We start from the raw sequence: 23,321 nt of genomic DNA, 5'->3' as shown, positions 1-23,321 counted from the left end.
ATCATAACTCCTCTAGTTGTAGTAAGGTTGTTTTTCTTTATTATTTTTTTACGTTGATTGTTGTAATTATCATTCAAAAATTTCAGAATCAGAAATGCGAATGTAACACAAAATGTCGTTATAAACATATATGTATTTTATTAAAAAATATTTTAATCTATGTACGTAGGTATATTCATATTTATATATATATATCAATTCGTTGAATCTAAGCATTGTCTCATCTATTTTAATTCCCCAAGCAATACGATTATATAGTGAAATATGATGTTGACGTTCGAGTGTCCAATATAACTGTCATAAATTAACATCTATCGAACGAAGCAAGTACATATCTTAGTATCAAAAAAAGCAGATTTCTGCTGTCAGTTTTATTCCTGTCTCTGTGTTTTCCTGCATGCCTGTCTTGTTTGTTTTTTTTTAGATTGATATGCATGGCTGGTCATTTTCGTATTTTCTGTCAGAAATGATGGGACTCCAAATGACAGCGCTTCTGATTTAAGCCATTCTCTAAACTAGTTCATGCAGTAGTTGATTGTGTCTCGTGCATTTCGTCAGGAAGACAAGTATGAAATAACTCACCTTAACTACCACCTTAACATATCTGCGAAACAACTGACTGATTACGCAGAAATTCTGATGTACTTAGCGATCTTGGCTAAGCAATTAATTGTAGCAATAATAGAGTTGAAACGTGATGCGTACTTCCATTATGAAGAGAATTTATTAGAGCGACCCTTAGCAGATTACACACTGGAAAATTTAACATGTAATACTTATCTAAACAACAGCATGTGAAAGATGAAGCACACACACTTATACGAAACACATTAGGAAATGAAATATATTTACCAATACTATACTACAAATGTTATTAGTCATCTTAAGTAATAATGTAAACCGGGAGACAGCGGGGAGGCTTTATATTTACAAAGTTAAAATCAGGGGGTTCGATTCTCCTCACCTCACACCTCACATAGTCCAATGTGGTTTTGTTATCGGAAGACACATAAGTAACAATAAAGATAAAATATATTAAAACTGGAAGAATACTGAATGAAAGAGAATATGGACATTACGTAATTGTTTAAGTAATTATTTTTCCTTGTGAAGTGTTTTTATTGTATTTACTGATATACGAGGGCTGTTCAAAAAATACGCGGACTGACGTCATAAAACAAAAATGTACTTTATTTAGAAGTTACAGGTCTGGGACCCCTTCAAAGTACTCTCCTCCCCAACGCACACACTTATCCCAACGGTGTTTCCACTTGTTGAAACAGTCCTGGTACGCTTCTTTTGTAATGTCCTCCAGCTCCTTCGAAGCATTTGCCTTAATCTCGGGAATCGTCTCAAATCTTCTTCCTTTCAAGGGTCTTTTGAGTTTGAGGAACAAGAAAAAATTGCAAGGAGCAAGGTCAGGTGAGTAGGAGGGGGGGGGGGAAGAACAGTGATCGAGTGTTTGGCCAAAAACTCACGAGTTCTGAGAGCTGAATTTCGCAGCAACGCGATGCATCTTCAATTTTTCGGTCAAAATCTCGTAACAAGATCCAACTGATATCCCACACTCTTCAGCAAGCTCCCTGACAGTCAGACGTCGATTTGCCCGCACCAGAGTGAGTGTTGACTTTGTCGACGTATGGGTCGTCAGTTGACGTGGAAGGACGTCCAGGACGTTCATCATCTTCAATGGACTGTCGACCATCCTTAAAACGTTCATGCCACTTGAAACATGCCGTACGCTTCATAGCAACATCACCGTAAGCCGTGTTAAGCATAGCAAAAGTTTTAGTCGCAGATTTTCCAAGTTTAACACAAAATTTCACAGCAAGTCGTTGCTCCTTCAGGTCATTCATTCTGAAATCCGCCAAACGAAAAAATCGCACTTCACTTAAAACCGCGTAGCTAATACACAAATAAAAATATCTGCAATCGGGATATGGCGTCGTAGTCAGCTGATCTGTGCGAACCTAGCGACACCAAGCGGATTCCCCTGGAACCAACTGGAGCCGCGCAATTCAAACAGTCCGCGTATTTTTTGAACAGCCCTCGTATACTCTAACGATATTTCGTTATTTTTCTGTAGCGTTATTTAAAAGTGTTTCAAATTCATGTACTTAATTTGGATTTCTTGAAATGAGATAAGAATATTACTAGCAGAGGTAACATGTAAGCAATATCAGGCTTAATGCGTAATGTTACAAATGGGAGAATGAACTGATCCATTCCACTAGCCCTCCCCCCAGTGAAACAGCAGTATATTTGCGGACTAACAACATTAAAAATCGGGTTTCGATACGCGTTCTTGGCAGAGCACAGATATTCCATTGTGTAGCTTTGTTCTTGATTCAAAACAATAACGACCAGCATGGCCAGGTGGTTAAGGCACTCGACTCGTTAGCTTAGGGTCGCGGGTTTGAATCCCCGCAACACCAACCATGCTCCTCCTATCTGCCGTGGGGACACTATAAATTGTGACGGTTAATCCCACTATTCAGTTGGTAAAAAGAGTAACCCAAGAGTTGGCGGTGGGTAGTGATGCCTAGCTGCCTTCCCTCTAGTCTTACACTTCTAAATTAGAGATAGCTAGCGCAGATAGTCCTTGTGTAGCTTTAAGTGAAATAAAAAAACAACAAACAAATCTACTATTTTTGAGCGTACTATATAATACCTCGCTCTGGCTTTTGACTATTACACATAAAAAAAGTTTGTTTTGAATTTCACGCAAAGCTACACAGGGGTTATTTTACAGTGAAAGACTATAGGGAAGACAGCTAGTCCTCACCACCCACTCCCAACTCTTGGGATACTATTTTACCAACAAATAGTGGGATTGACTGTCACATTATAACGCTCCCACGGTTGAAAGGGGCGAGCACGTTTAGTGCGACCGGGGTTCGAACCCGCCACCTTCAGATTGCGAGTCGAGTGTCTTAGTCACCTGGCCATGCCAGTCCTAACTCCGCGTTTGAATATTTGTGAAATGTTAGTCGTGTACAGAATTTTAAAGCTTGAATTATTCTTTATTTCGTTAGTTAAAGTTTTGCATTTTTCTTTCCACATACTTTGGTTAGTTATTATTCACGTAATTATGTACGAATGGTGAGACCTTTTTAAGTTGGATTTCACATTGATATACCGGAAATGAAACACTTTTTTACAACTTCTCAGTGGCTAAGAGATAAGCTCGTGGGCTTATGAATGTAAAATTCAGTGTTTGATCCATGCAGCGAGCACAGAGTATATAATCTTCCGTGTAGATTTATGCTAAAAAATTTCTTTGACTCATGGCGTTCCATTATTGATTAACATTCACTTCCGTTCACAACAAACTATCTACTTAAGGTAAAACTAAAAATCGGTTCGATAGAAGTATAACTAATTAAATACGGACATCGTATTAATAATGTCCTTAGGACTGATGGTTAATTAAGAATATTTTCGGTCTTAATCATACATGAATGATTTCAATCAGGAAATGTTACTAGAAATAATATCTTACCATTTTAATATAATAATTTAGGAGTAATGAAATTTAGGTTAATGTTAATAATACATTTTATGATGTACGAATCAACAACTGGAAGTTATTGTATTTAATGTAAGAAATATTCATTAACACATATTCGAAAATATTACCACCAAAATAGTTCAGAAGTTAATTTAATCAAGCAACTATTTGAAATATGGCTATCGATATTTAGGTTATTAAATGTGCTATTTGGAGAAAATATATGCTCATGTTACGAAGGTCTTTTATTCAATGTTAAATACTTCATGCCTATCATATTAAAAACCAAGTTCTGTTATCATGAGCCTAAACATGTTTCCGTGTCTGTTTTAGGCATCGTTTAATGGTTATAAAGATGTTTTGTTGCTTAATTTTGGCTTCATCATGTCCTTTATTATTATTATTATAAGTTATTTAGTGGGTTTAAACATGTTTTATGACTTTTGTTGACAACTAGTGAAAACACGTATATTTTTATGTTTACTCTATACAATGTTTTATAGACCTAAAGGCGTTTTTGTGTCTGTGTTAGGCATCATTTAATGATTCTACACATGTTTTAGTGCTTACTTTAGTCTTCATTATGCCTTTTTGTGTCTGCTCTAGTAGTCATTTATTGAGTTTAACCATATCTGAGTGGCTTTTATTGACACACCTAGACAATCAAGACAGACGTCTACTCTGAGCTGCATATTGTGTTTATGAATATGATTTCGTATGTACTCCAGTCTTCATTTAGTGGGTCTAAATATATTTTTTTCATAAATACTCTAGCCGTCATTTAATTGGTTTGGTTTGTTTAGAATTTTGCGCAAAGCTATACGAGGGCTCTATGCGCTTAAACGTTTATGTAACTTTCTCTAGTACAATGTATCGGACCTAGAAATCTTTATATGTCACTCTCTTAGGGTTCATCTAATAGATATAAGCATAAATCTGTTTATGAGTCCAGGAAAAATCTACTGAATCTCATTTTGTTGAAATCTTGGGCTGTCAACAGCGTAAATTATGTTATAAATTGAATTGTAAATATGGCTGATAGTTATAGTTTCTGCATCTTAATTGTATTCTGTTTAATCAAAATAGACATTTTTAGGCTTTAAATATACGATTTATCATATTACTAATTTTTGATAAACTTTCTTTGCAAATATATATCTATTTTAAATATATGTTTTTGAATGAAATAATAAATATCTTTGACGTTTCAAAACAGTGTTGTTCTAAGTAATGCAATGTACTCCTAAAGTTTGCGAATGCAATATCTGTTTCAGGCTATTCAGTTTAAAGTAATACAGAATCAGAATTTTGCTCCTTATGTAGGCAATGTAGGCTTGATATAGGTAGAGAATCTTTGCTCATGTGCTTCGCACAACTTCGAAGTTCGAGCGTGTCGATTTAATCCTGCATGAAAACTAAAATTCTACGTTCATACGTTTGGTCCTTTCAGCGTTACTTAAGTGTTTAGCACTCGAGAGGCCAAATGAAAGTGACAAAGTTTTAATATCACAGTGGACTTATGAAATAACAATAACAGCTGGTCATTGATTTAGCTGCGAGCTACTATTTGTTAGTGATAACAGACAGATGTATGTGTGAGGTGTGTTCGGAGCATATCGTTTAATCTTATCTCCAGGTTCCTAGATACCAGCCAGCCTTCCTCTCACTCCATTCCCAAAGAAAAACGGCAAAAGGGAAAAAGTAAACAAGATATCACCCCATCATAAATGTGGTGATACAAACAGCGTGTTGAATCGTCATAAACACACCTACATGGATGTGGTGATACAAGCAACGTGTTGACTCGTCATAAACATTCCTACGTGAATGCGATGATATAAACAGCGTGTTGACTCGTCGTAAACACACCTACATGAATGTGGTGATACAAACAGCGTGTTGGCTCGTCGTAAACACACCTACATGAATGTGGTGATACAAACAGCGTGTTGACTCGTCGTAAACACACTTACATGAATGTGGCGATACAAGCAGCGTGTTGACCCGTCGTAAATACACCTACATGAATGTGATGATACAAACAGCGTGTTGACCCGTCGTAAATACACCTACATGAATGTGGTGATACAAACAGCGTGTTGACTCGTCATAAACACACCTACATGGATGTGGTGATACAAGCAACGTGTTGACTCGTCATAAACATTCCTACGTGAATGCAATGATATAAACAGCGTGTTGACTCGTCGTAAACACACCTACATGAATGTGGTGATACAAACAGCGTGTTGACTCGTCGTAAACACACTTACATGAATGTGACGATACAAGCAGCGTGCTGACTCGTCGTAAATACACCTACATGAATGTGATGATACAAACAGCATGTTTTCCCGTCGTAGATACACCTACATTTACATAATGATACAGAAATGCTGAATTGAATTTGGACTAGAAGTATCTAACGAGAAAGCTTTACTCAAAAAAAAATGTTGCTCGGTCTTTCTCTTCTTATGTTTTATAACTAATGTCAAGGCATTTCAGGAGCATTTAGTGCAATCTTCTATAAGAACCAAGGTTTTAACATTTGTATTAATACTGAGGCAATTTCCCACGCGTTGCATCCTGTTTTGTTTTTAAATAAAACATTATAGCACTATAATATATAACTTTGGCTTAATCCGCTTTGCGGCTCGGCATGCCCAGGTGGGTTAAGGCGTTCGACTCGCAATCTGAGGGTCGCGGGTTCGAATTTCGGTAGCACCAAAAATGCTCGCCCTTTCAGCCGTGGGGTGTTAACAATGTGACGGTCAGTCCCACTATCCGTTGGTAAAAGAGTAGGCTATGAGTTGGCGGTGGGGGGTGATGACTAGCTGCCTTCCCTCTAATCTTACACTACTAAATTAGGGACGGCTGGCGCAAATAGCCCTCGTGTAGCTTTGCGCGAAATTCAGAACAAATCTAATCCGCTTTAAAGTGGTAGAGTTCCACGAGAGGTCGTTAGAGTTGGGGAACTAAAACAAATTTGACAAGAAGTTTGTTAAGATTTCACAGATTTATGTTATTAAACTCAGCTTAATGATAACACGTGAAGTAGACACTTGCAGTTCTACACTTTTTATTTCTTAATACTGTTTGATATTGACGTCACTGGTTAATGACAGTTATAATGTTACTCATTTTTTTATAGTTGTGTCTAATTCTGCACGATATATATATATATATATATATGCCTGATTAAATCTAGTTGACAAATATTTGGTACTTTCAAAGTGAATAGCACACAAACAGGGATATAAGTTAGTTATAGATTTTTAAATCTACCCGTAGTTTCTGTGTAGTGACTGACTTTTCTTGTAATTTACTGTAATTCAGGTTTGAAGTGTTACAATGTATAAATATACAGTGCTAAGATTTCTAAGACAAAATGTTCTTTACAAAACGTACAAACAAATAGTTATTACTATAAAAAATGAAACTTAGTGCGAAGGGAATAATTAGTAGGTTAACTTACTTTAATTTGTAGGCCCGGCATGGCCATGTGGTTAAAGCAATCGACTGAGGGTGGGGGGATTGAATCCCCGTCACACCGGACATGTTCACCCTTTCAGCCGTGAGAGCGTTATAATGTGTGGCGGTCAATCCCACTATTCGTTGGGAAGAGAGTAGCCCAAGATTTGGTGGTGGGTGGTGATGACTAGTTGTCCTCCCTCTAGTCTTACATTGCTAAATTAGGGACAGCTAGCGTACATAGCCCTCGTGTAACTTTGCGCGAAATTCAAAACAAACCAAATCTTAATTTGTGACAGAATTCTGACATGCTAAGTCAGTATTATTTTTTTCAATATAACTTGGTTCTCTTAAAATGGAATTTAAAGACATGCTGTTACATATTTTCATGATCATAACAGCATAAAAAAGTTATGTCGCCGAATTTCGTCGCATTGTAAATAAACAACAGAATTATGTTGAAAAATTCACGTATTTTAATAAAAGCAATTTCCTCTTTATTTAGAGTATTAACAATATTAGGCTTGTAATAACCTGATTGTTAGGGCGCTCGGGTCACATTCAGCGGGTCGTGTATTCTAAACTCGTAAACTCACCTGCCCACTCTTTAAGCTCAGGGGACATTATGATGTTCCTGTCATTCCCACTTTTCGTTGGTAAAGAGAAACCCAAGAGTAATGTTACTTCCTTCTGCTCTATGACTTCTAAATTATGGACGATCAACTTTGTGCGAAATTCAACATATACACAAACATATAACAATACCAAATGTTATAAGTTAGTTTATACGCCTTTGCATAGATATTACGTTTTCAGTAACATTTTAAAGCCATGAAAAACTTAGATTTCAGACTTATATACAGGAAAATACATCTAAATATTGCTATTTTTATTGAAAATTCGGTACTTGTCTTTGATATCGGTTGACGTTTATTGGCGCAGAGTAATTAGAGTATTTGCGCCAAACAACCGGTAAAAGAAAGCGTAAAGGTAAAATTATTTAAAATGTAAAAGTAAATCGATGTAAAAAGGTTTGGTTTGTTCTGAATTTCGCGCAAAGCTACACAAGGGCTATCTGCGCTAGGTGTCCCTAATTTAGCAGTGTAAGACTAGAGGGAAAACAGCTAGTTATCACCACCCACCACCAACACTTGGGCTACTCTTTTACCAACTAATAGTGGGATTGACCGTCACATTATAACGCCCCCACGGCTGAAAGAGTGAGCATGTTAGGTGTGACGGGAATTCAATCTTGCGACCCTCAGATTATGAGTCGAGCACCTTAACCCTAGCTATGCCGGGTCCGATGTTAATAGAAACAATATTCAAAATTTAGATAAAATAGATAAAAAGACCAATGGCTGTTAAACAAGTTAAGAACACAAGCAAGATGGATAGTATCACCATCCAATGGTATTGTCCAACGTCAGGGGTAAACCCGTAGAAAAGACATATCGAAAGTGTTGCCGCTACTCACGGGCGTAGAGACAGTAAAACGTGGGCTATTGTGACTTGAATGTCACAGAAGTCACCCATTGGTGGATCGGACCCCGTAGAAGAAAACGAAAAATTAAAAAACTGTGACCAATGTGTAGCCTAGTTAGGATAACTTCCTTCTTCCGATCTTTTACTGAAGCACCCTTTTACACATAAAACGAAAAGTAAAAATGATAAACCAATGTTCTGTTTTAGCTGTTTTGGGTTTATCCGTTTGTTTGTTTTTCAGATATTCACATACAAGCTATACTCAGGGATAATCACACGGTTGTCTCTCATTTTAAACTGATAGAGGATAGTGAAGGTAGCGAGGCAAAAACAATCGCAGCTAATTCTGAGAGGTTTCTCTAGTCTGAGTGAAGGAATAATGGACTTGACTGTCGTGTTCATAATACACTCTCACAACTCCAAAACTAAAAAGTGTGATTTTTCTTTTCTTTTAAAGAAGAACCCTAATTTAATAGCTCATCACGCTGACTCTTGGGTCACCCTTAAACCTATTTATATATTTTCTCCTATTCCTTTCGATAAAAAAAAGGAACATACGTTATGAACAGTAAATAAATTCATAGCACATTGTAATTGAGTAGCAAATATCAGAATGAATCTTTAACTATTTCTAAGCTTTAACTGAAATCTTTTCAAATAAAGTATAGAAATAATATTAGTGCACTTTTCACACAATGGAATATCTTGCTGGTTTTGTAATGTACTAGTTATGTGAAAGTTCTGTATTTTCGTTGTTGTTTTACTCAATTAGGGAAAAAATATATAAGCTAGTTTCACATATATTATTTTTATCTCAGTTCACTTTTATGTGTCAATTTTTTTTAAACATCCTGTCATATAATTTCTCATCTTTTACAATTTTTTTTGGACATGCTGTTTAACGATTAATTGAATAAATGTTAATATAATTAACTATAGGCCTACAAGAATTCGGGAAACAATCCGTGTTAAGACTGACGCTTCTTCACGACAAAAATTGTTTTGTTTTACCGATCGCCAGTGTAATCCAACATTTGTAAGCACTGTCGACTATCTCCCGCTTTTGGTTCAAGCTCTTGTAGAAATATTTCACAGACCTCTGGGAAATTTTCTATTCAAATCCCAAAATTTGTTTTAGGGAAAAGAAGGATGATTTAATGAAGGGATTTGTTTACACTTTAGGACTCCGTTGTTTTTAATGTATGTTGCATCCATTTGACATCTGTGGCAATTAAAATAATCTATACCTTTTTTGTTTCGTTTTTAACACATGCTTTTTTTCATATAACACCTGGAGCTTATATTACTCAATTACGTAACTCATAAAGAAAATATTGGTAGGTTGGAATTAAGCACAAAGCTATATTATGGGCTATCTGAGCTATACCCATTACGGGAATCAAAACCCGGTTTCTAGCGGTGTGAGTCCGCAGACATACCGCTGTGCCATTGGGAAACGCAAAGACATTAAGAAATTACTTTTACTGACTTAATGCAGCAGCTGGTATTAAGGTTTAAAGACATCATTTCATTTGAAGAATAATTAATGTTTTTACATACAAATGCTTCACTGAATAACTGATTTGGTCTAGATTATGTGAAAGAGTATATTTAATTTTGAACTAGTTATATTCCACCAATGCTTAGTTCTTATGAAGACACATATGATTTGTAAGAGTGTACTACCCTTAGAATGGAACAATTAGAAATAAGAAGAAAACGATTTTCATGGCACTCGTTCTTTAGACCTTGCATCATAATCAATCTTCCTTATTGGGACTAACGTTCTTCTTCTAACCTAGTGAAGCAGTAAGTTTATAAATAGAATCACAGCCATTCTTGTTTTTGTTTCATAATTATGAAGATTTATAACATATTTCTCTTATCGACCAAATATACACAGAGCTAAGGATTGGCATACACAAACTTTAATGGATCAATAGATGAGGTATTGAAAGTGAGTGAAGTGTTTTTTGTAGATACCAAACAAAATCAAAATTATCTTAATCACTTTTCCGGGTTTTGTTGGAGTAAGACATGTACATATACATGTATATATAATGTATGCTTTATGAATTTCATTACGAAACTTCTTTCAATTTCAATTTTTTCAATTGTTGAAAGATATTTCAATATGGCGTAAACGACATGATTGAGAAAGTGACCTTGATTATAGCCTAAATCTGTAATGATGTTTAATAAACTCCTAGTGTTGAAAATAAATCACATATACCAAAAACATTAACGTAAAAATACTGTTGTATTATGTTGAGCTAGTATAAGTCTTCCACGTTTTGAAATCTTCAGAGAATATTTTTTTTTATACGGGCTAAAGGCTACTTAGTAGTAGGGCTTACTTGTCTCTTTAGTATGTATAAAAAAGTTGAATATAACAAACGACCTCTTATGTTTAAATATGATGTTCTTGAAGTTAAAAAAATAAGTGTTTTTTTATTCTTACAATAGACTTAGAAATATATTAAAAATTTCAACCTATGTATAAATTCTGCTTAACACTAGAGCTATTGACTTATTTGGCACGTCATATTTCGAGGCTTTTGGAGGTGGTTAGCAAATTTAGCATTTAATCTACATTATAAATGAAAGCAAAATCAAACCCGTTATGTTTCAGAAATTTCTAGTGTGATTTATTTTACAGTAAAAATTAGAATAATTGCTTACAATTCCGTAAGTTTGGTCAGTAAATATTCTAACTAAATTTACTTTAAATGCTTTAGAAATCAACTATTAAAATGTTTATGAAGTTCTCATGATTTGTTTTTTTTTTTTTTGGGGGGGGGAATTTCGCACAAAGCTACTCGAGGGCTATCTGTGCTAGCCGTCCCTAATTTAGCAGTGTAAGACTAGAGGGAAGGCAGCTAGTCATCACCACCCACCGCTAACTCTTGGGCTATTCTGTTACCAAAGAAAAGTGGGATTGACCGTCACATTATAACGCCCCCACGGCTGGGAGGGCAAACATATTTGGCGCGACGCGGGCGCGAACCCGCGACCCTCGGATTACGAGTCACGAAGTTCTCATGAAGATAGCTTACATTACATACCTATTTTAAAAATAAATTGTCGATTACAAACAAGACCGTAATTATAAAATTCATAATATAAATCTGTTAATGTGATAAGAAGTTATTAAATCGAAACTATTAACTGATATAGCATATACATTAGCCTTTAGAGAGCAATTGTGACTTAAAAAGGAAACATACTAATAAGTAATTAATATTCTATTCTGAAACAATATTAGCTTTTATGAATCATCTTATTTTTCACACAAGTTTAATTTCATTATTTATGTTAGCAAATTTGTGCTATCTAAAAATGGATTTAGATAGCATTACTTATCTTGAATTTAAATTCTAAATATTGTTATATTTCTAATATAATGAAAGGTGTATGAACTTATCGAACCAGAAGATAAATTTTCTATTTGTTTGTTCAAAGATATTAATTAGATTACAAGGATTTGTTTTCGAAAACTATAAAAGTTTAAATAGTGTACTACGTCATTTTCAAAGTTAGTTTGAATATTGAGAGAATCTAGGTATTGATGTAAAGGTAATATTTTGTGAAATACAATTATTTTCTAATAGATTATATCGCCCCTCAGTGGCTCAGCGGTATGTCTGAGAACTTGCAACGCTAAAAACCGGATTTTGATACCCGTGATGGGCAGAGCACAGATAGCCCATTGAGTTGCTTTGTGCTTAATTCGAAAAAAACTAATGGATTATTTTGATTTGTTTCGGATTTCGCGCAAAGCTACTCGAGGGCTATCTGCGTGAGCCGTCCCTAATTTGGCAGTGAAAGATTAGAGAAAAGACAGCTAGTCATCACCACCCACCGCCAACTCTTGAGCTACTCTTTTACCAAATAATAGTGGGATTAACTATAACATTAGAACGCCCCCAAGGCTGAAAGGGCGAGCATGTTTGGTGTGACGGCAATTCGAACCGCGACCCTCGGATTACGAGTTGTGTACCTTAACAACCTGGCCATGCCGGGTCTTTTCTAATGGAAAAATTATCGAATGACCGAAATGTGTTAATGATCTCAATGGGAAGATAAAAATAATTATTGTTAATTTTTGTTGTTATTAAAATCAGTCTAGTTTATTTTACTCTTGCCAGAACATTCGTCAGTTTTATAACAGCTCTAATTAAGACAGAGCCTCTAAGCAGCCACTCTCATTTTAGAGAACCTCATTTAACTGGATCCTTGATAGAAGCCTAACTGATAACATAATCAACACTGAGTAAGGACCAGACATTAAGGAAATGACACAATGGCTATTTTGTAACTCTGGCAAGCGCTGGCTATTATTTTCTTGAATGTGTGAAAACAGCAGTCTTTTGGAAGGTTTTTATAATAATCAATCCTTTTAATATATTTTTGGTATCAAATGTCAAAATCCTATTTTAATATCTAATTGAAGGTGTCCTCATTAATGTCGTTTATTTATTACGTCCAACACCTTACAACGTTTATGTAGTTTGTATTCATATATGGGCATTTTTAAAGATTAATTTGATCTGGTCTTCGTTTAAATTCTTAAACAGTTGCTTCCTTTAAATCTGTATCTTATAATGTCTAGAATTATGTTTTTAATATTTAAAAGCGTTTTCATGCTTTCATTAAAAGCGTATGTCTCAATTCTTCAATTATTTTTGTAGAAGGAAAGGATGACAAAGATTCTTGAAACTCAGATGTCATTTTTCCACAGTAGACACAGCAGGTAGTCTATTGTAGCTCCAGTATAAAATAAAACAACCTGAATTATGTATTTATGTACATGCGCCTCAATGAAGTCCAAAATTTAATGTTTTTGCTAAGAAAGATAACTTAATGATTCAAAATTCTGAATCATTACTGTACACACAATAAACCTATAATTACAAAACCTGAAGCATATTTTTTTATTTGCCAATATCCGCAGTAATTAAGTTATTTATCTTGTATTAAAACATATATTTATGGTGCAATATAACATAAAAGTTACTAATGCAACTATGTAAACTCTTATGTTGTTTTGCTACATCTGATGTCAGTTCGATAAGGAGTATTTCTGTATTACAGAAAAGGCTGTTTATGTCTGTAATAATATAATGTTTATGCATTTGTGTGTCGCAAAAATAATTTTAAAGATACGTAATGTTTTGCTGTAAAGTTATATTTTCATAACAAATCGAATTGCCAAAAATGCTTTCTCTTACTTTCTTTTATTCTAAGTAGTAGTACTGACGAAAACCGAAAGGGATATTTCTTCAGTAGTTGACTCTGAACTCACGAGATGCTCAAAAACTAACATTTGGCGGTGTACATTTACTATGCTTCTTCGAGTGTCAAGTTCTTTCAAACATGAAATAAGAGATATATGATCTTCATACACTGTATTATTAACATATATATTTAAAAATGGACCTTTTGTTTTTTTTCAAATAACAAAAAAGATTCTATTCAGCTACTAAACTTTTTGAACAAACACTATATCAGGAATTTTTTATTCAAGGAGCAATCAAACCTTCTCCTTAGCAAATATGAAACCACTTTTAATCTTTTCACACTGATCCATTTTGATAAATAGTTATCAAAGTTAAAAGAAAAGATAGATCGCAGTGTTGTTTGTGTTTGTTTTTGAATTTCTGTGCTAGCTGTCCCTAATTTAGAAGTGTAAGGTTAGATGGAAGGCAACTAATCATCACCACCCACCGTCAAGTTTTGGATTACTCTTTTACCAACCAATAGTGGAATTGACCGTCACATTATTAGAGAATCTCAATTAAAGCCTATTGACTTATTACGTACATATTGAAAACAAATATAGAATTAGCTATTTTCAATATGAAATAATGGTGTAATATAAACGCAGCACCAGTGTCAAATTCGTCCTGTGGTAGGGGTCTAAATTTCGGAGCCATCGAGCCCCGTTTATGTCCGTACAATATCACAAAATATCTTTCGTACTTTAAGGTGGATGCATTATAAGAGTGGCAGTAAATCACTTATGTAATGAGTGGTATGAGATTGCTGACTGACTGCTTTTCTTATCGAATTCATCAACCCTAGATTTTAAGAGTTGTAGGTCCGTAAATTTCCGGGACCTTCTTCGTAATATCGCTAATAAAATGATATTGTGATTGAGCGAAAAAACATGAAAATGTGGAACAACGGTCATATTATTTTAACTGGAATAACTGAGGAAGGAGGGTAGGAATTTGAAAGTGAATCGATCTAGATGACAGATGATGCTAAATCAACTTGAACAGGAAATTATCCCTAGAAGATCTTGAAGACATGGTTTCAGGAAGGTGAGCCTGCGTGGAACATTTCAAACACGTGACAGAAATAAATTATTAAAATAATCTTACATATATTGAGTACACGTTGTTTAAAAGATGTTAAATAATCTTTAATAATGATAAAATATAAAAGTAGTTATTGCCAGCTGGTTGCCTCTTTTTCAGTAACAAACGTGCTGTGATGGAACTCCAAAATTGACTGGAGGAGAATCTGTGCTTTGGGGTGATAAATGTGTAAATCTCCAAATATAATATGTATTTTTGTATTACAAAGTCAACCATTTTATGCCTAATGTTATTATGATAAGTATAGATATCATGTGTATGCCAAAACACTTTCCTTTTGCAACGCCCTCCCGTGGCACAGTGGCTTGTCTGCGGATTTGTACCATTGTGTAGTTTTATGTTCAACTCCAAACAAAAAGAAAACCTTTATCAGCTTTTCATGAAATTTGACTCTTGATCTTTGAGAAACAATATCATCGGATAATGCACAGTCTAGTAGCCTGAAGTATCTTTCTTTTAAATGTTTTTTTTTACAAGGACAACACATTAGTAAAGTACGAATACTTCTTGTAATTTGATTTTTTGGGTCTATGTGTTATGTTCATAAAAAACGATACAATTTGCATATTTTACTTTGGTATTGTAAATGTTCTGACACATTAAAGTAATATAAGATATTATTTTATGAAAAGTAAACAAGGAAGAAAGATTAATCTACATGTGTTCACGTAGTTATCTATGAGATTATAGTCATGCATTTAAATTGCAGGGTTAACAGCTCCCCCAAAACCATAAATTTCCATTCGAATTTGTGTCGGTTTTGAAACATAGCTTTTATTTTGCTACAAAACATTTCCGGCTTTCTCCATTCACCACGTTCCAATTTTCTACTGGAGATCAGAGAAAAGACTGCGAATTCGATTTACAATTTGTAATGACTCTTTAACTTTACACGCTTTTAAGCCAGAAAGAGAGATGAATCTTATAAAATTGGCAAAAACACTATGGATCAAAAGACAGCTATAACGTTTGATGAAATGAATATAATGTAGAGGGTGCTGGGAGTAAATTCAGCTGTGGAGAAGCGGTGAGTCAACTGTTTCCTTTGCAATTGAGTGTGTTCGTGTTACATAACGTTGAACGTGTGAATTCCAGCCACACTCGATGTAAGCTGAAACCAACATTTTCCTTTAACTCAGTTTATCAACCGTAGTCCTAGGTGTACTCAGCCGCCTACGTAAAGGACGTCCCTGTGTACTTAATATATTTGGTCCAATAAGGTTCTAGGAATTTGTCTGTCCTCTTGAAAGTACTTCACTCTCACGTCACAACAGCCCTTCTCTATTCATTTTTATAGAATAGCTCGTGCTTTCGATTGCTTACATTGCGATGTGTTCAGGTTTCATATTAGCTGTCTGCGGCTAAGGTTCGAGTTTTATTTGAATAAATAGTGCAGCTTGTCGGCCTGATGTAACGTCAAGTGGTCGAAATAATCCTAATGACGGTCTAACACGAGAGGCACTTTCTACAGCTGTTAGAAAAGTTTAATCTATTATTTTAATAAGATTATAATTGAAAATGACAGGGAGATATCGTCTAAGGTTTAGGGATATTAGTAAGTTCTCTTGCATTACCGACACGTATTTTTTATGCAAAGGATAATTTTATAAATTAAACAACTGACTAGTAGTCACTTTATCTTTTCTAATTTTATTTTCCTCATCGTCATAAAATGATGATTAAAAATTAATTATATGTTAGACAAAGTTCTGAGAAGTACGTCATGTAGAACATCCTTTTGTTATAGCCATAATAAACTTAACTGATGTAAAAGTTGCTACTAGGTGACTATAATAACATCACACACAAGTTTCTTAATAACGTTGGTAATCGGTATTCTGGTTACCTCGAATTGTAATTTACTAATTTTCTATTTTCCACTCTGTTAGGTAATACGAAAATATGAGGGATGATATATTAATTATCAATCTTATATAATTTTTACTTTGCTGTCCTCCATTCGATGAAATGTAATCCTTTATGTTATAGTTTTAATGTGGCTACAAAAGTATTTTTATAAATATAATAATAATGTCCGTTGTACGTCCATGTAACTACTTCGCATGGTGTTGATTGGTTTTCATCAAAACTGATATGGAGATTTATATAACTTTCTAGTTTTGCGTTTTGCAATTTTTATTGGCGTTTTTTTTGTCATTACTTCCCCTCCTGTGGTTAGATCTTCACCATATTTGATGAGGACGTTCGTTGGGTTCATGTGGAGATACATATAAATGTGCTGTTTCATATTTTGTGTTTAGGAGTTTTTTACAACAGGTGTGTTCTTTTGTTTCTGTTTACACAAGTAAGTTTGAAGGAAACAACTTTTCATGTCCTAAGATAACTTTTCATTATTCATGAATTTGCATAACTTCCGTTCAGGAAACGCGTACTCCAGTTAGTTATTTATGAAATGTCATTTCGCTTTTTTTCGATTAATGTGTAGTATATCTTTTAGTAGTAACTTCGAATGAAAAGTGTTGGACGGGCATGGCCAGGTGGTTAAGGCGCTCGACTCGTATTCTGAGGGTCGTGGGTTCGAATCCATGTCGCACCAAATATGCTTGTCCTTTCAGCCGTGGGGGCGTTATAACGTGACGGTCCATCCCACTATTCGCTGGTAAAAGAGTAGCCCAAGAGTTGGCGGTGGGTGGTGATGACTAGCTGTCTTCCCTTTAATCTTAGACTGCTAAATTAGGAACGGCTACTGCAGATAGCCCTCGTGTAGCTTTGCGCGAAATTCAAAAACAAACAAACTAACAATGAAAAGTGTCTGATAACTACACTGCTGGAGTTCGGAAGTGTTTTTGGTGCAAAGTAGCAGAACTATCTGCGCCTCTGATTGCTGTTGTTTATACTTACATTCTGTTTACAATTTTATCAAAACGTGCTTGATAGAGCTTTTCGATATAAAATCCAGTACAGGTATATTCAGCAATAAGTTTAGTACAAAATATTTAATTTCTTTTGTTTTCAACAGTCTCATACTAAATGTTAGCGAAACTATATAAAACATAACTGTAAACTTTGACATTATATATGATAGTGGTAATTATGTTGGCATTTCTGATTTGCCTTCATCATAAATTAGTTACCTGATAATCGCCTTGGTCTCCAGAGACGTGCCATTTAATTTATAGAGCCGAGGCTTGAAGCATTATTAATTTCCGCAACAAGTTATCGAGGTCCAACTGACCACCATGACTGGTAAAACTGATGGAAGTGATAAGGTATAGATTGTCGGTGAAAACTGATGGAAATGATAAGGTATAGATTGTCGGTGAAAACTGATGGAAATGATAAGGTATAGATTGTCGGTGAAAACTGATGGAAATGATAAGGTATAGATTGTCGGTGAAAACTGATGGAAGTGATAAGGTATAGATTGTCGGTGAAAACTGATGGAAGTGATAAGGTATAGATTGTCGGTGAAAACTGATGGAAGTGATAAGGTATAGATTGTCGGTGAAAACTGATGGAAATGATAAGGTATAGATTGTCGGTGAAAACTGATGGAAGTGATAAGGTATAGATTGTCGGTGAAAACTGATGGAAATGATAAGGTATAGATTGTCGGTGAAAACTGATGGAAGTGATAAGGTATAGATTGTCGGTGAAAACTGATGGAAGTGATAAGGTATAGATTGTCGGTGAAAACTGATGGAAGTGATAAGGTATAGATTGTCGGTGAAAACTGATGGAAGTGATAAGGTATAGATTGTCGGTGTTTACTGATGGAAGTGATAAGGTATAGATTGTCGGTGAAAACTGATGGAAGTGATAAGGTATAGATTGTCGGTGAAAACTGATGGAAGTGATAAGGTATAGATTGTCGGTGTTTCATCCTGTTGTTGAAAGAAACTTCTATTCTGATTATACCACGTGCTCTTTATGAATTTCTGGTCATACAAAGCAGCTGTTACTATAATAGTGACTAGCTTTGAAAAACAACATTTCTTACTTACACAAGGGGCTTGTCATGGCTAGTTGGTTAAGACGCTTAACTCGCAAGTAGAGGGTCGCGAATTTGAGGCCCTGTTCCACCAAACATGCTCGTCCTTTCCGTCGTAGGGGTGTTATTATTATTCAGTCAATCCCCCTATTCGTTAGTAAAATAGTTGCTGGTGGGTGGTGAAGACTAGCTGCCTTCTCTCTAGTCTATCACTGTAGCTTAGCGCGAAATTAAAAGCAAACAAACGAATCTTATTTACACAAACACACTACATTATCTAAAAATGAATGTTAAAATTCAATAATAACCCAACAGTCAGCGAATTCGCTATCACTTCTGATGATGAAATGCGTTTAAAACTAGAGACATGAATTAATTTTTTTTGCATTATCTTAGTGAAGTTTTGGCATTATCAGTATCAAAGGGACATGTGATGAAACAATAGTTTCTTTCATAAGTTTTTATAGAAAATAATTATAATATTACTATGGTCGCGATGTTAAAGACCTTAACTAAACAATGTTGCAGGTTTTCTTCACTGTTAGCATATATGTGGAATAATTAACTAAGCTAAGTATGTATATATCAGCTATTTAAAGTGTTCGTAATTCTCAGCTTTTTATAACACATAACTAAGAACAGTTTTGTGTTTTGCTTTCATACTTTTGTTGTAACGTGACTTATTTAGTCATACATCACTAATGTGATATTATTACACACACGAATTATAAGAGTAATTTACAAAGATTATTATTTTTTAAACAGTATATAATATATCGATACTGAGCGATTGGTCGTGTGAGTTTTTCTTCGGACCAAGACTTGCTAAAAGTGAACTGTCTAGATTTTAGAATTTTCGATACGTGAGTCACGAGTGCAAAAACTGTGTCAGCATTTTAAGTTAAATTTTATTTTAAAACGTTCGGGTCCAAGAGGAATCGCATTTGTATAACTACACTCAGTATATGTGATTAATAAAAATTCTATTATTTTTAGCATCTTTTATCTAATGCAATGATTTAGAAACAACAATTTCTCCAGTGCAAAATCCTTAATTTTCATATCACTAGGAGCATACCCTTGAGAATGATATATTTTGTTGAGTTATTTTCATTTTCAGTTAAATATACCCCCTTATTCTATTGGCATCCTCAAAATATGGTTTGTACATTATTTTGAAACTACTTTTTAATGAATGAATAGTATATTGTGTCATCCTATTGACAAGAAAGTTTTTCTGACGCCCTTTCAACCAATTTATAACATAAAATTCCTGAATTGGTGTGAGATATTCTACTTGATAGATTCAACACCTGATGTAAAACTAGAATAGATAAACAGATCAGATGGAGATTCAAAGAAAGGCGTTAATTTTTAAAATATGTGTTCTCTAGTCACGTTCATTTTTCATTTTCAAATAAATCATCATGGTATACTGCCATAAAGAAGAATTTGGTCCAGCCAGAGTACATTAGCCCTTCTAAAACTTTGCAATGTTCAAACCTTCTAGAACAATACACTGAGTGACAAACGCACTGTTTTATATATATGTATGATAAGTGAATCTTTAAAGAGCTAAAAACCATGATAATTTTCTTCCATTTTTACGGTGACCATGCTTTATTTGTTGTTATGCACAAAGCTTCACAATGGGCTCTCTGTGCTGTGCCCACCAGACTATCGAAATATGGTAACTTAATGTCAGACGTTTTCAGCCTTGCCGTTGAGCCACTGGTTCTGAATTATCATGTTCCAGTAAGAAAAAACACACATAATTTATGTTGTAGAAAACTACATAAATAAACATAAGTAAACGGATAACTTGAGGACTTATTATGATAAAATTCTGGGTATGATCGCTGTGGTGCTTAAATAGAAAGAATCACAGAAGAACCTTTAGTTAAACAAAGAAAAAATAAAAATCGTGATTTCCTGTGAAATATAGTTAAAATGGATGTTTGTTTGTTTTTAAATTTCTTGCAAAGCTACACGAAAGCTATCTGCGCTAGCCGTCCCTAATTTATCAGTGTAAGACTAGAGGGAAAGCAGCTAGTCATCGCCACCCACCACCAACTCTTGAGCTTTTATTTTACCAACGAATAGTGGAATTGACCGTCCCTTTATAACGCCCCCATAGTTGAAAGGTGGGGGCATGTTTAGTGCAATGCCGATTCGAACTCGCGACCCTCGGATTACAAGTCGAGCGCCTTAACCACCTGGCTATGCTGGGCGTTGTTATTTGTACTAAATTAAAATTTTACATAAGTGAAATAAACGTCCCTAAACATTGAGGATTGTTGACTTTTATAAAAGTATCAGAAAAAGAACCTAGTACTTGTATTTTGTGTACTCTCCATAAATGTTAGTTATTTAGTCCTTTAAAATTTAAGGGCAATGCAACAAAATCATTTTAAACTGAATCCCATCTACTTGCTTTGTAAAAGCTTACAGTAATAATTAAAGAACGTCTTTAAAAGATAAAACATAATAAACCTCACATTTCTGTAAGGAGAGATAAAAAACAGTTGGACTTCAAATATAATAAAATGTAGATTAACGATATGAAACAGATTTATCTACCTGCAACGTAAGCATGTTAAGCTGACATGACAGAATATTTTACCTCATTGAACATGGTTCTGTAGTCTGTTTTTTGCCTTTTCTTTTGCCTTCTACGTTAAGCAATATTAACCAATTAATTATGTGTCGAACATGTTAAACCCAGCTTTTCTTCTTTTGTTGGTAACTGGAAATGAAAACTTTAATTTTTATAAGCTTTACACGTAACTTGTACCTAAATATCTAGCATGTTCTGATCGGAAGTTACTGTTAATAATTATCAAACATGAAAAACATCATCTTCGACAAGAAAGAACGTTTCTTCCATAGACGTACGATTATGGCTTTCGAAAAAAAACCCTTAAAAGATAAATAAAAATGGTATGACAATCATTTATTTGTGAGAACGTTCTATGATAGAGTTGTCATAATACAAATGTGCGAAAAGTTACAGCTATTGTAGTAACATATTAAGACACATAACCTTTTTCCATTTATAAAGCTCATAGTTTTTTCCACTATTTCTTACTTCGGAGGAAATGTTTGATGCTTTGAGTACGAAAGAACTATCGTGTAACTTATTGGTTTTTCAATATTATATTTACTTTAAAAATGCTCTCTAGTTTATGCGAAAAATGTCAAACCCAATTATAAAGAAACGTAATTTGAAAAACAATATTACGATAATAGCTCTTAATTTGGTTTATATATATATATATATATTATAACAATATATTAACAAATATAAAACATTTCTAGTTTTAATGCACAGCCTTCTGAGTAGATTCTTATATAAACTGTTCACTGTTCTTATTACTGTTGTTGTTTACAGAAATGTTTAGCTTACACTAAACTACTTTGGTATTATTTCATTGTACAAATGAATACACATTTTGATCACTGTGTATGCTATTCAATGTTTTCACTTCTGTGTCTTTCAGGTATGACCCTGAGAAGTAAAGAAAATTGCCGAATTTAACACTTTCGACCAACTTAAGGTGTCATTGAAAAAAGGCAAGCAGTATTTCTCTATATTTAACGTACACTAAATTTCCGAAGTAAATAATGTATTCTGCAGAACATGGAAAATTTGTCTAACGTTAAAGGCTGCGATGGTCTTTTGAGAGTAAAGATGGCGTCATTGCTCTCAAAGAACGACAATTTAGAACATAGCTACATGTTCCATTTCGGAGGTCTGGTATGGTTAGAGCGTTCGATTCGCAGTCTGAGAGTGGCGTGTTGAACAACTCTAACATCCTTCAGTTCTACTGTTACACAGTCATACGAAAATAATAACAACATTCAAGTCAATAAATAATCAAACCTGATGATTAAATTTCAGGATACATAGTTTATGTCAATGTAACGGAATACTAATATATTCGCACGGTTAGTTTAAATACGTACATAATAAATCGCATAGATATATCAATAACTGCATGTATACTTTTCCTGATTGTATAAAACGTTTCGTGTTCTTTAGTTGTATGGTCTTATAATGTTAACATGGTGAGAGAAACACACATATATACATAACCATATATATAAATTTATATATATATGTAATAATTGAATCTTTATCATAACCTGAAATCACTTATACTCAACACGACCCAGCATTCTGAGGATTGCGGATTCGAATCTCCGTCCCACTAAATATAACTCGCCATTTCAGCTGTTATGGCGTTATAATGCTACGTTAAGTCCCACTATTCGTTGGTAAAAGAGAAGCCCAAGAGTTGGATGTGGGTGGTGAAAGCTAGCTGCTTTCCCTTTAGTTTTGCACTGCTAAATTAAAGACGAATAGTGCAGATAGCACTCGTGTAGTTTTACGCGAGCTTCCAAATAAACAAACTATTTTGGATTTGATCGAACAGCAACAGTAACTGGCATGCATAAAATCAGATAAATGTAAAAGATGCTTCACTTTGAAAATTAAATACAATGTAGCTCGAATTGT

The 23,321-nt window shown here is 34.5% G+C and overlaps 1 long non-coding RNA gene across 7 annotated transcripts in view; it reads left to right on the top strand.

Moving 5' to 3' along the window:
• Window positions 1–22,401, top strand: part of LOC143233990 (uncharacterized) — a 135,579-nt gene extending 113,178 nt beyond the window's left edge. For all 7 annotated transcript variants that reach the window (XR_013018466.1, XR_013018460.1, XR_013018459.1 and 4 more), the window contains one exon: window positions 22,303–22,401. This is a non-coding gene — a long non-coding RNA (uncharacterized LOC143233990). The remainder of the gene's footprint in view (window positions 1–22,302) is intronic.
• Window positions 22,402–23,321: the final 920 nt, after the last annotated feature.

This window comes from Tachypleus tridentatus, chromosome 12 (assembly GCF_004210375.1).
Source record: "Tachypleus tridentatus isolate NWPU-2018 chromosome 12, ASM421037v1, whole genome shotgun sequence".
Taxonomy (NCBI): Eukaryota; Metazoa; Arthropoda; class Merostomata; order Xiphosura; family Limulidae; genus Tachypleus; species Tachypleus tridentatus.
The sequence above is the reverse complement of the archived record's forward strand: the minus strand, read 5'-3'. Positions and strand labels throughout refer to the sequence as shown.